This window comes from Cervus canadensis, chromosome 1 (genome assembly GCF_019320065.1).
Source record: "Cervus canadensis isolate Bull #8, Minnesota chromosome 1, ASM1932006v1, whole genome shotgun sequence".
NCBI classification, from domain to species: Eukaryota; Metazoa; Chordata; class Mammalia; order Artiodactyla; family Cervidae; genus Cervus; species Cervus canadensis.
Window position 1 is genome coordinate 109,613,030 of NC_057386.1, and position 11,417 is coordinate 109,624,446.

Consider the following 11,417-nt stretch of genomic DNA (forward strand, 5'->3'; position numbering starts at 1 on the left):
CAGCCTCCTGTGCTGTGAAAAGCCACGACCATGTGGAGTAACGTCAATAGAACTGTGGATTTTAGGGGTAAAGGTCACCATGTCATCATGCAATGATGATAGCTGGCAAGTTCAGTTCCAACAAAGCTGGCATACATGTCTCATCATAGAAATAGAAAAGCACCGTGTGGTGCTCAGGTAGGTGTGGTGAGCACCGTGGACACTGTAAAACTCCCTTCCCTGTGGTTCTGCTGTGGAGCCGATGGACTCGGGAGGGAGGAGGGATGTGGGGGCAACGAGGATGAGAAGGAGCTCAGACATCTCAAGCGTTAACATGTGTGCAAGAGACGGGAAAAGTCTTGTTCATCTCTTGTTTCTTTGAGCTAAAAATGTAAATACTATTCTTATTTTGTATTCATGTTGGATTTACTGCTAAAGTAGCAGTTTATTAAAATTCCCATGAAATTTGTCAGAGGTGTTTCAGAACTACAACTCATAGAGGTGAAAAATATATATTCCTACTTCATTTTTTTCTTATTATATGAACATATTGATGACAGTTTGGTGGAACTTGTGATTTCATATATTTCATATTACAAATATTAATATAAAGTATTAATATAATGGGAAGGAACAAGTAAGGAAGCCACTAAAACTGAAACAATATGAGTTTCCATAGTTCACTACAAAATGTTGAAATTGCCAAATAACACAACAGGGAACATTTTTAAATGACATAGAAGGTGACAAAGGGTCCTTGCCTTCATCCCTCTCCCACTGTGAACACTGGGGGTTCTGTCGGCAACGGGGCAGCCCCTCTGCAGGGGTCTCTCATCCCCTGTCCAGGTATCCCTGGAGGTCGAGGTTACTGAAGGAAGTTCATTTTTGTTGTATGACCGTCCCTCTTTCTTTGGTCGGATGTCAGGTCTGGGCACTGATCTCATGACAGAGGAGCAGGAACTGAGAGGCAAGCCTGTGGCTCTGAGCTGAGAGCTGCCACATCTCCTGGGGGTCCAGGTGCAGGAACTTCACCCTCCAGTGAGGACCCTGCTGCCCACGTGGGCAAGAGCAAGGGGAGGAGGTGCCAGCCTGCCTGGCCAGGACCCTGAGCTCTCAGGACCAGGCCCACAGCGCCCCCTGCTGGACTCAGACCTCCTCCTCCCGCCCTTCACACCACAGCCTCCTGGAAGGGCTTTCTCACACTTGCAGGAGGGTCATTCTGAGGTCACCTCCCAGGGCCTTCGTCGAGTTTGGGCCTGGTCATTGATTTCTCCAGGTACCTAATGACCTCAGACCCCTGAATGGTATGCTGATGAACTAATGAATTTCAGGATTCCCTGATGTCTGAGTTTGCTCTGCCTAGCTCGTGGGTTTACTACCAGACAACAACCACCTGAACCAAGTCTCAGGATTCAAACACCCGGCGTGCCCGTGGGTTGTGCCTGGTCATGATTCTGTCTGAGTTTCCTTCCCAGGTTGATATGTAGTCAAGGCTGAATTTGCAGGGCCTCCCGGGACCTTCCCAGCCCAGACTGCATGGCTGTGTTCTTCTTTCTCTCTTTGCAAAGAGAATAGGAGGCTCTCAGGTACAACAAATCTCTTCTTGATCTCATCCAGGGGTTCTCATTTACCCTTGTTCATGGTCCTCAGAGTACTTCTTTTTGACTCAGGTATTTAAAGATGTTTTTGGTCTAATTTTGTAATCTTTCTATATTAAATGTTTGGTATAAAAGATTATGCCTATAAATGGGAATCTCATCCTTGTCTGGGCTCCTGTTTCATTGCTGGTTGAGAAATCCTTATGACCAGGTACCTAATCTTCACTGGACATGGTGAAGTCTAACCTTCTAAGCTTCAATTATTAGAATACATAGATTTAATGAAGGTGAGTTCATAAGGTCTGTGTCCAAAATAGTAACATTCATCCAATATCATCTCAAACAAGGGACCAGGGAGGGAAAAGGGGGAGAGATAATGAGTCAAATGGAAGAAATAAGCAAGTGAGGAGTCTGAGAACTGCGATCTAATGGGGAGGGTCTCCAAGTACCCAGAGAGAAGGGCTCCTCAGGCAACAATCCCTGGGGAAAGGGAGGACCCAGCTTCCATAAGAGTCAGGGTTCAGGCAGAGCACAAAGCCTGGAGCAGGACAGGGAAGTGTGGGGGACGGGAGAGGCCCCCTGGGGCTCCAGGGCACAGATGCTGGACTTCTCCTTCCTCATCATCCTGCTCAGTACCTGTGAGGGACCCTGTGTGTCTGGGCACATGGGCATTCTGCTTGTATTTGGAGCCCAGAGAGAAAGGGAGACAATTTCATGGACCCCATAAAGATGGACCTGGTTGAGGAGGTGAGACGGCCTGGATTTAACAGCACAAGTGACAGCAGAGACCTAACCCAGCACTGCTGAAGTCACTGTCAGGCTCAGGGCAGGGATGGGTCCCACCCTGGAGTAGAGGGCAAACTTCCATCAGACATCCCCATCACACGGGAATTCCTTGTGGCTGTGCTTAGTGATGGGCTGTGTGACACTGACGACCAGTCTCCTCATCAGGATCGGGTCCAAAGTGATCAAGGAGGGCATGTGGACCAACCAGGAGCCACAGAGCAGGGCTGAATCCCTCAGTGTCCCTCACCTCTGTCCTGGGTCAAAAAGGCAGGGCTTTGCCTGAATCCCTTGTCATCATTGCCATGGGTATCCCCGGGTTCCCTCCTTCTTCAGGACATGGGGCCCTCGGATCTGGCCTCATCGGGCACATCACAAGCAGAGGGACACAGGCACATCTTGGGGAGTCCCTGCTCCTGACAGTCCACAGAACATCCTAATCCTGAAGTAGGAAATGCACCAATGGGGTGGAAACGAGAGGAGGGGAGGGGAGGACAGAGCCAGCACCTGTCTGTAGTAGAACCACTCCCGGGGTTCCCTGCATCCTGCGATGTATCACTGGTGCCCCTCACTCCTCAAGGTCTCTGCTCTGACCCTTCAGGAGCGACATTCACACCCTGGGGGATGGTGTTCCTGCTGGGATGGTCCACAGACTCTGCTGAAGACGCATCTGGGAAAGCCTCCTGCTCCTGATCTCAGCTGAGGGAGCTCAGATCCACGGCTCTCTTGATCACACGGATGATCGGGGTGCACTTCAGTGGTGTCAGAATCTGTTTACATTTTCTGAGACTTCAACAAAACTGACTGTGAAATTGGGAGTAAACTTATTATGAACCAGAACGTATCTCAGGAATTCATTGATTCTGGGGGATTTATTTTAAATTTGACAGTTCTCTGAGAATAAGCCCCTGACAGGCTGAGGTTCTTGTCCCCGTTTCCCATCTACCTGTGTAACTGTGAGAAGCCCTGTTGTACCAGCCTGCACGGTCAGAGTCAGCCTCAGCCTCAGGCTCCAGCATAGAGACAAGCAGGAGCCCTGCGTGTTCTGAGGAACATTTGGATCCAGAAAACCCGCGGGGGACCCCAGAGCCTGGTTCTTCCTGGAGTCTGAGTGGTAGGACAGGAGGACTGAGGATGGCTCGCTGGCTTCTGCCGGTCCCAATATAGAGCACAAAGGCGACAGGGATGTCCCTGCTCAGGGTGCAGGGAGCCACAGTGACACCTGTGGTCTGGGGGGTCAGGGGTCTCCCCACACACAGCCCATGAGAGCATTACCGGTCACAACAGTCCATGGTTCAGGGCTGCTGATCCAATGTTGACACCCACACCAGTACCAGGGGATCAGCTACTCTGTGGTGAGAGAAAGCATCAATAAACGAGGGTGGACTCCATATACTTACAACATAAGTTAACAATACAACTATGAAATTAAGATTCTCCAACAATACCAAATGAAAATAACAGAAAGACTCATGACTCACGAGTGGATCGGAAAATGATCATGTGTCTGAACAAGATGGGGTGATTGTCGTGGAGTATTCTAAATTCCCTTTTCTCTAAATGATCTTACAAGGAGCAGAAGGACTGAGAAGAGCAGCTGAGGCATTGTAGGGGGAAAACCTTGGCAGTAAGTTGTGATATACAGCCACAACATTCTTATTATCACCGTGTGAAACAAAATACGATTATGTGTCCACTTCTGAGCGGCTTCTGTAGTGTCTGCTTCCCACAATGTGCGGTAATTGTGTGTCTGTGTCTGAGGCCCGATTCTACCAGCCAAAGATCTACATTGTGCGATTTGGAGCCTAATAAGCAAAGATCCTCTGATACAGTAGATAATATGTTATTTAGTGTGTTTGAAAATTGAGGATAAGGCAAATTTAAGGCTTAAGGGAAAAGGGAGAATTAGAAGGAATGATCCCACTCATTCCAAAATACATCACTGTTAACTGTGGCCCACAGCCCAGCCCAGTCAACTGTGCAGACCCTGCATGCACGTGTGAAAGGACAGTGACAGGGAGCAGGAACAGGCGTCAAGACCTGTGCTCTGTGACCCCACCTGGGGGTGAGCCCGGGAGCTCAGGGTTCGTGGTCACTTCCTCCTGGCCTGAGGCCTGCGGTGAGCAGAAGCTCTGAGTCCCAGCTGAGCAGAAACAATCAGCCGTGTCCTTGGGCTGGAGCCCAGAGATGGTCAGGGGACCCCACCCGACCCAGAGCCAGACAGACTCACTGAGCCCCTGAGGGCTGGTTATGACTCCTGTGGTCAGGAGTTCGGGACTCAGTATGAGTGAGACGGCAGGCAACTTTCCCCTTTGGTGCCAACAGTGTTGCTAATTCCAGGCAGGTGAGTGTGGCTGAGTGTCCACAGAGTCACCGAACCTGGCTGAGTCCACCCTGCCTGAGCCCCGGACACCACGAGGGACAGAGGAGGCTAAGAGCAGGACCTGCTCCCTGTGCAAGAGACAGGGCAGAGGGCAGTGGGGGCCTCCCGGGCCTGAGATGATGTCAGATGGATCTCCCACCTCGGACCCTGAGATTAGGACAGACCCTGTGTCCCCAGTGATGGGGACACAGATTTTCTGTTTCCTTTGAGACCCTCTCCTGGGAATGGGCTGCTGGAGGGACTCTGAGGACAGAGGGGAGAGGAGGAGCCTCCATGCACAGGCAGCGCCCCCGATGACCTGGACCCAGGGTGGAGCAGCAGCAGCACAAGGTCCAGGAGAAGCTGAGCAGGAAGCCCCTGGGCAGCCCCAGCGCCCCCAGTGGGAGAGGAACCTGGTCTAGTTTCGCAGGCCTGGAGCTCTGGGGGAGTCTGAGAGGTGGTCACAGGAAAGGCAGGAGCAGCAGCCTGGGTCTCAGCTCAGCCCAGGGATGGCCAAGAAGCCAAAGTGTCCTGAATCACACTCACCTGTACTATATCTCTCTGGTTCTGACCTGACTCTCAGGGACTCTGTCTGCCAGGACCCGCCTCTGGCATTTAGGGCCTTCTACTCAATTTTAGATAATCATATAATATGTGGTTGCCAAAGAAAAGGCTTGGGAATGAGGAAGAATGAAGAAGATCTGAAAGGATTTCTGGGACAAAGTTTCTGGTGTGGGGCTCAGACCCCAGTTTTAAATAAAACAGACAACAGAAGTGGCTGCTTTGGCAGAGGATGGTTCAGCCCCAGGAGGCCCATGTCTGGAGGAGAGCAGGTTTTTGTTTCACTTCCCCCCTGGCCTGGAGCACTGTACCACCATAACTACTACTGTCATAAGATGCACAGTAATAATTAGCCTCGTCCTCGGCCTGCAGCGAACTGATGGTCAGGGTGGCTGTGTTCCCAGACTTGGAGCCGGAGAATCGGACGGGGACCCCCGAGGCACGACTGCTAGCATGGTAGATGAGGGTTCTGGGGGCTGATCCTGGGAGCTGTAGGTACCAGTCCACATTATTACCGCAACCAACTTTGCTGCTGCTTCCAGAGCAGGTGATGGTGACCCTCTGGCCTGGAGACCTGGACACGGAGGACGGCTGGGTCAGTATAGGCTGAGCCCAGGATCCTGGAAGGGAGAGAGACAGAGATGGTGACTCTGGAGTCCAAGAATGAGCTCAGGGAGCAGGGCCCGTGAGTCTTCCCAAGACCCTTCCCCTGTCCCCCCATCCAGTCACCTGTGCAGAAAGAGACCACAGTGAGGAGCAGAGGGGACCAGGCCATGGTGGATATGGTCAGGGCATCCTCCCTTCTGTGGCCCCAAACCTGAGCAGAGGTCCCCACACCGCTCCTTCCCCTCTTCATACTCTGAGAGGGGGAGGGTCCTTTCATGCAAATGATGATCCTCCCCCCCAACTCCCACAATGCTCTGATGACCTCTGGGACATGGGTCAGTGTCCTGTGCCTGAGAGAGGCCAGTTGTAGTCAGACGTGGGGTTGCGTGGGGTTGGGGGTGGGAAGTCACAGCTGGGAACCGTGAGCAGAAAGCACTAGAAGTACCAGGGGACTGGTCTCTGCTCTCACAGATCCAGACACCCGAGAAAGGCCTCCGATCGCCCCCTGGTGTCCTGGCACAAACACACATCCTAACCTGGTGATCAGAGTTCTTAAGAGTCTGATCCTCTACATAGAAAACCCTAAAGACTCTACCAGAAAATTACTAGAGCTAATCAATGAATATAGTAAAGTTGCAGGATATAAAATTAACACACAGAAATCCCTTGCATCCCTATACACTAACGATGAAAAAACAGAAAGAGAAATGAAGGAAACAATACCATTCACCATTGCAACAAAAAGAATAAAATACTTAGGAGTATATCTACCTAAAGAAACAAAACACCTATACATAGAAAACTATAAAACACTGATGAAAGAAATCAAAGAGAACACAAATAGATGGAGAAATATACCGTGTTCATGGATTGGAAGAGTCAATATTGTGAAAATGAGTATACTACCCAAAACAATCTATAGATTCAATGCAATCCCTATCAAGCTACCAACGGTATTCTTCACAGAACTAGAACAAATAATTTCACAATTTGTATAAATACAAAAAACCTCGAATAGCAAAAGCAATCTTGAGAAAGAAGAATGGAACTGGAGGAATCATCCTGCCTCACTTCAGGCTCTACTACAAAGCCACAGTCATCAAGACAGTACGGTACTGGCACAAAGACAGAACTATAGATCAGTGGAACAAAATAGAAAGCCCAGAGATAAACCCACGTACCTATGGAGACTTTATCTTCGACAAAGGAGGCAAGACTATACAATGGAAAAATCACAACCTCTTTAACAAGTGGTGCTGGGAAAACTGGTCAACCACTTGTAAAAGAATGAAATGAGAACACTTTCTAACACCATAAACAAAAACAAACTCAAAATGGATTAAAGGTCTAAATGTAAGACCAGAAACTATAAAGTTCCTAGAGGAGAACAGAGGCAAAACACTCTCCGACATAAATCACGGCAAGATCATCTATGACCCACCTCCTAGAATATTGGAAATAAAAGCAAAAATAAATAAATTGGACCTAATTAAACTTAAAAGCTTTTGCACAACATAGGAAACTATAAGCAAGGTGAAAAGACAGCCTTCAGAATGGGAGAAAATAATAGCAAACGAAGAAACAGACAAAAGATTAATCTCAAAATATACAAACAACTGCTGCAGCACAATTCCAGAAAAATAAATGACCCAATCAAAAATGGGCCAAAGATCTAAATAGACATTTCTCCAAAGATGACATACAGATGGCTAACAAACACATGAAAAGATGCTCAACATCACTCATTATCAGAGAAATGCAAATCAAAACCACAATTAGGCACCATTACACGCCAGTCAGAATGGCTGCTATCCAAAAGTCTACAAGCAATAAATGCTGGAGACGATGTGGAAAAAAGGGAACCCTCTTACAGTGTTGGTGGGAATGCAAACTAGTACAGCCACTATGGAGAACGGCATGGAGATTCCTTAAAAAACTGGAAAGAGAACTGCCATATGACCCAGCAGTCCCACTCCTGGGCATACACACCAAGGAAGCCAGAACTGAAAGAGTTACGTGTACCCCAATGTTCACCACAGCACTGTTTATAATAGCCAAGACATGGAAGCAACCTAGATGCCCAAGCAGATGAATGAATAAGAAACTATGGTACATAGACACAATGGAATATTACTCGGCCATTAAAAAGAATACATTTGAATCAGTTCTAATGAGATGGATAAAACTGGAGCCCATTATACAGAGTGAAGTAAGCCAGAAAGATAAAGACCAATACAGTATACTAACACATATATATGGAATTTAGAAAGATGGTAACGGTAACCCTATATGCAAGACAGAAAAAGAGACACAGATGTATAGAACAGACTTTTGGACTCTATGGGAGAAGGCGAGGGTGGGATGATCTGAGAGAACAGCATTGAATCATGTATATTATCAACTGTGAAACAGATTGCCAGTCCAGATTGCATGTATGAGACAAGTGCTTGGGGCTGGTGCACTGGGATGACCCAGAGGGATGGGATAGGGAGGGAGGTGGGAGGGGTGGATCAGGATGGGGAACACATGTAAATCCATGGCTGATTCGTGTCACTGTATGGCAAAAACCACTACAATGTTGTAAAGTAATTAGCCTCCAACTAATAAAAATAAATGAAAAACAAGAGTCAACTTTCCCCAAAGTGGTTTTGAAATTACACCCTTCAGGCTGTGTCTGGATGGGAAACAACAGCCAACTGTACCTTACCATGTAGTGCATGTGAGTGTTACACAGTGGATGTGTGACTTGGAGATTTTAAATGAACCAAAATGTGTTCATGGATTAGTAAAAGTCTAAGGTCATCACTTAAAATAGATGCCTAAATTTAACTGAAGAAGATGTTGTTGTTAAATCACTAAGTTGTGTCCAACTCTGGCTTTGTTTTAATTTTGCATTGCCATGGTACTATTTCTAAAACATAATTTTCCTTGTAGCCTGTGTTCTTTAAACAAGATAATTGTAAAGACTTTCTGACATGTATGGCATCTCCACTGAGGGATTTTTACGTCGCAGCGGGACGTTCTATCTGTGAAAACAGGGCAGACTGTGTTATAGAGCCACAGGTCTGTCTCAGATCTGAGATGAAGGACAGGACATGACACGGCAGGCTAAGGTGGGGTCCTGGGCCTTTCCATGACTCCAGCTCGTCAGGAGGAGGGGCCTTACGCAAATCACTTCCTCCTCTCCCTGCCCAGGTCACCTGAGGTCCCCTTGGGTCGGGGGACTTGAAGGAGGCAGATGCTGGACCTCACACAGAGCGGGGACACAACCAGAAGGAGCCCCTGAATGATGGGGCGATGTGTTTCAGCAAACGTGCTCCCGTGACCTTGGTGACCTCGGTCCTCTATCCCATCTCTGGAGATTCTCAGCCTGAAGGGGGAGTTGCAAGTCTACCTCTGCTGTTGCTAAGTCGCTTCAGTCGTGTCCGACTCTGTGCAACCACACAGACAGCAGGCTCCTCCGTCCCTGGGGCTCTCCAGGCAAGAACATTGGAGTGGGTTGCCATTTCCTTCTCCAATGTGTGCTCGCATGCATGCTCAGTCGCTTCAGTCGTGCCCGACTCTGTGCGATCCCACGGACAGGCTCCTCTGTCCAGGGGATTCTCTAGGCAAGAATACTGGGGTGGGTTGCCATTCCTTTATCCTAAGTCTTCCTCTCTTGCCCCAATAATCTAGCCTTTCCCAAACCTGAGACCATCTTTAGAATGTTGTCTGTCTTTCTCAGGGACCCCTGTGTCCCGCCTGTGTGATGTCATCTGTCCTCCTCCACCGACCCTGAGCCCAGTAGAGTATCCAGAACCTGTGTCTGGTGTGAAGGGTAATGGGTGGCCCTAGAATGCAATCTTTTAAACTGTCTCTAGTCCCAGCGGTGGGGGGACCAGGACGGGAGGTGGGGAGAGACATGTAGAGACACACGGCCAGGCTTGCAGTGACAGCCTCCTGTGCTGTGAAAAGCCACGAATATGGGGAGTAACTTCAATAGAACTGTGGATTTTAGGGGTAAAGATCACCATGTCATCATGCAATTATGATAGCTGGCAAGTTCAGTTCCAACAAAGCTGGCATACATGTCTCATTATCGGAAATAGAAAAGAACACCCTGTGTGAACAGGTAGGTGGGGTGAGCATCATGGACACAGTAAAACTCCCTTCCCAGGTGGTTCGGCTGTGGAGCCCTTGGACTTGGAAGGGAGGAGGGATGTGGGGGAAATGGGGATGAGAAAGAGCTCAGACATCTCAAGTGTTAACATGTGTGGAAGAGACGGGAAAAGTCTTGTTCATCTCTTGTTTCTTTGAAATAAAAATGTAAATACTATTCAAATTTTGTGTTCGTATTGGATTTGCTTCTAAAATAGCTGTTTATTAAAATTCACATGATTTTTGTCACAGGTGTTTGAGAACCTCAACTCATAGAGGTGAAACATATATATTCCTACTTCATTTTTTTCTTATTATGTGAACATATTGATGACAGTTTGGTGGAACTTGTGATTTCATATATTTCATGTTACAAGTGTGAATATAAAGTATTAACATAACGGAAAGGAACGAGTAAGGGAGCCACAAAAACTGAAACAATATCAGTTTCCATCGTTCACTATAAAATGTTGAATCTGCCAAATAACACAAGAAGGATAATTTCAAATGACATAGATGGTGACAAAGGGTCCTTGCCTGCATCCCTCTTCCACTGTGAACACCAGGTGTTCTGTCGGCAATGGGGCAGCCCCTCTGCAGGGGTCTCTCATCCCCTGTCCATATATCCCTGGAGGTCGAGGTTACTGCAGGGAGTTCATTTTTGTTGTATGACCGTCCCTCTGTCTTTGGTTGGATGTCAGGTCTGGGTACTGATCCCATGAGAGTCGAGCAGGAACTGAGAGGCAAGCCTGTGGCTCTGAGCTGAGAGCTGTCGTGTCCTCTGGGGTCCTAGGTGCAGGAACGTCACCCTCCAGTGAGGAACCTGCTGCCCACGTGGGCAAGAGCCAGGGGAGGAGGTGCCAGCCTGCCTGGCCAAGACCCTGAGCTCTCAGAACCAGGCCCACAGCGCCCCTTGCTGGACTCAGACCGCCTTCTCCCCCACTTCACACCACAGCCTCCTGGAAGGGCTTTCTCACACTTGCAGGAGGGTCTTCCTGATGTCACCTCCCAGGGCAGTAGAATGAATCTTCTTCATCGAGTTTGGGCTTGGTCATTGATTTCTCCAGGTCCTAATGACCTCAGACCCCTGAATGGTATGCTGATAAACCAATGAATTTCAGGATTCCCTGATGTCTGAGTTTCCTCTGCCTAGTTCGTGGGTTCACTACCAGAACACAACCACCTGAACCAAGTCCCAGGATTCAAACACCCGGCGTGCCCGTGGGTTGTGCCTGGTCATGATTCTGTCTGAGTTTCCTTCCCAGGTTGATATGTAGTCAAGGCTGAATTTGCAGGGCCTCCCGGGACCTTCCCAGCCCACACTGAATGGCTGTGTTTTTATCTCTCTCTTTGCAAAGAGAATAGGAGGCTCTCAGGTACAACAAATCTCT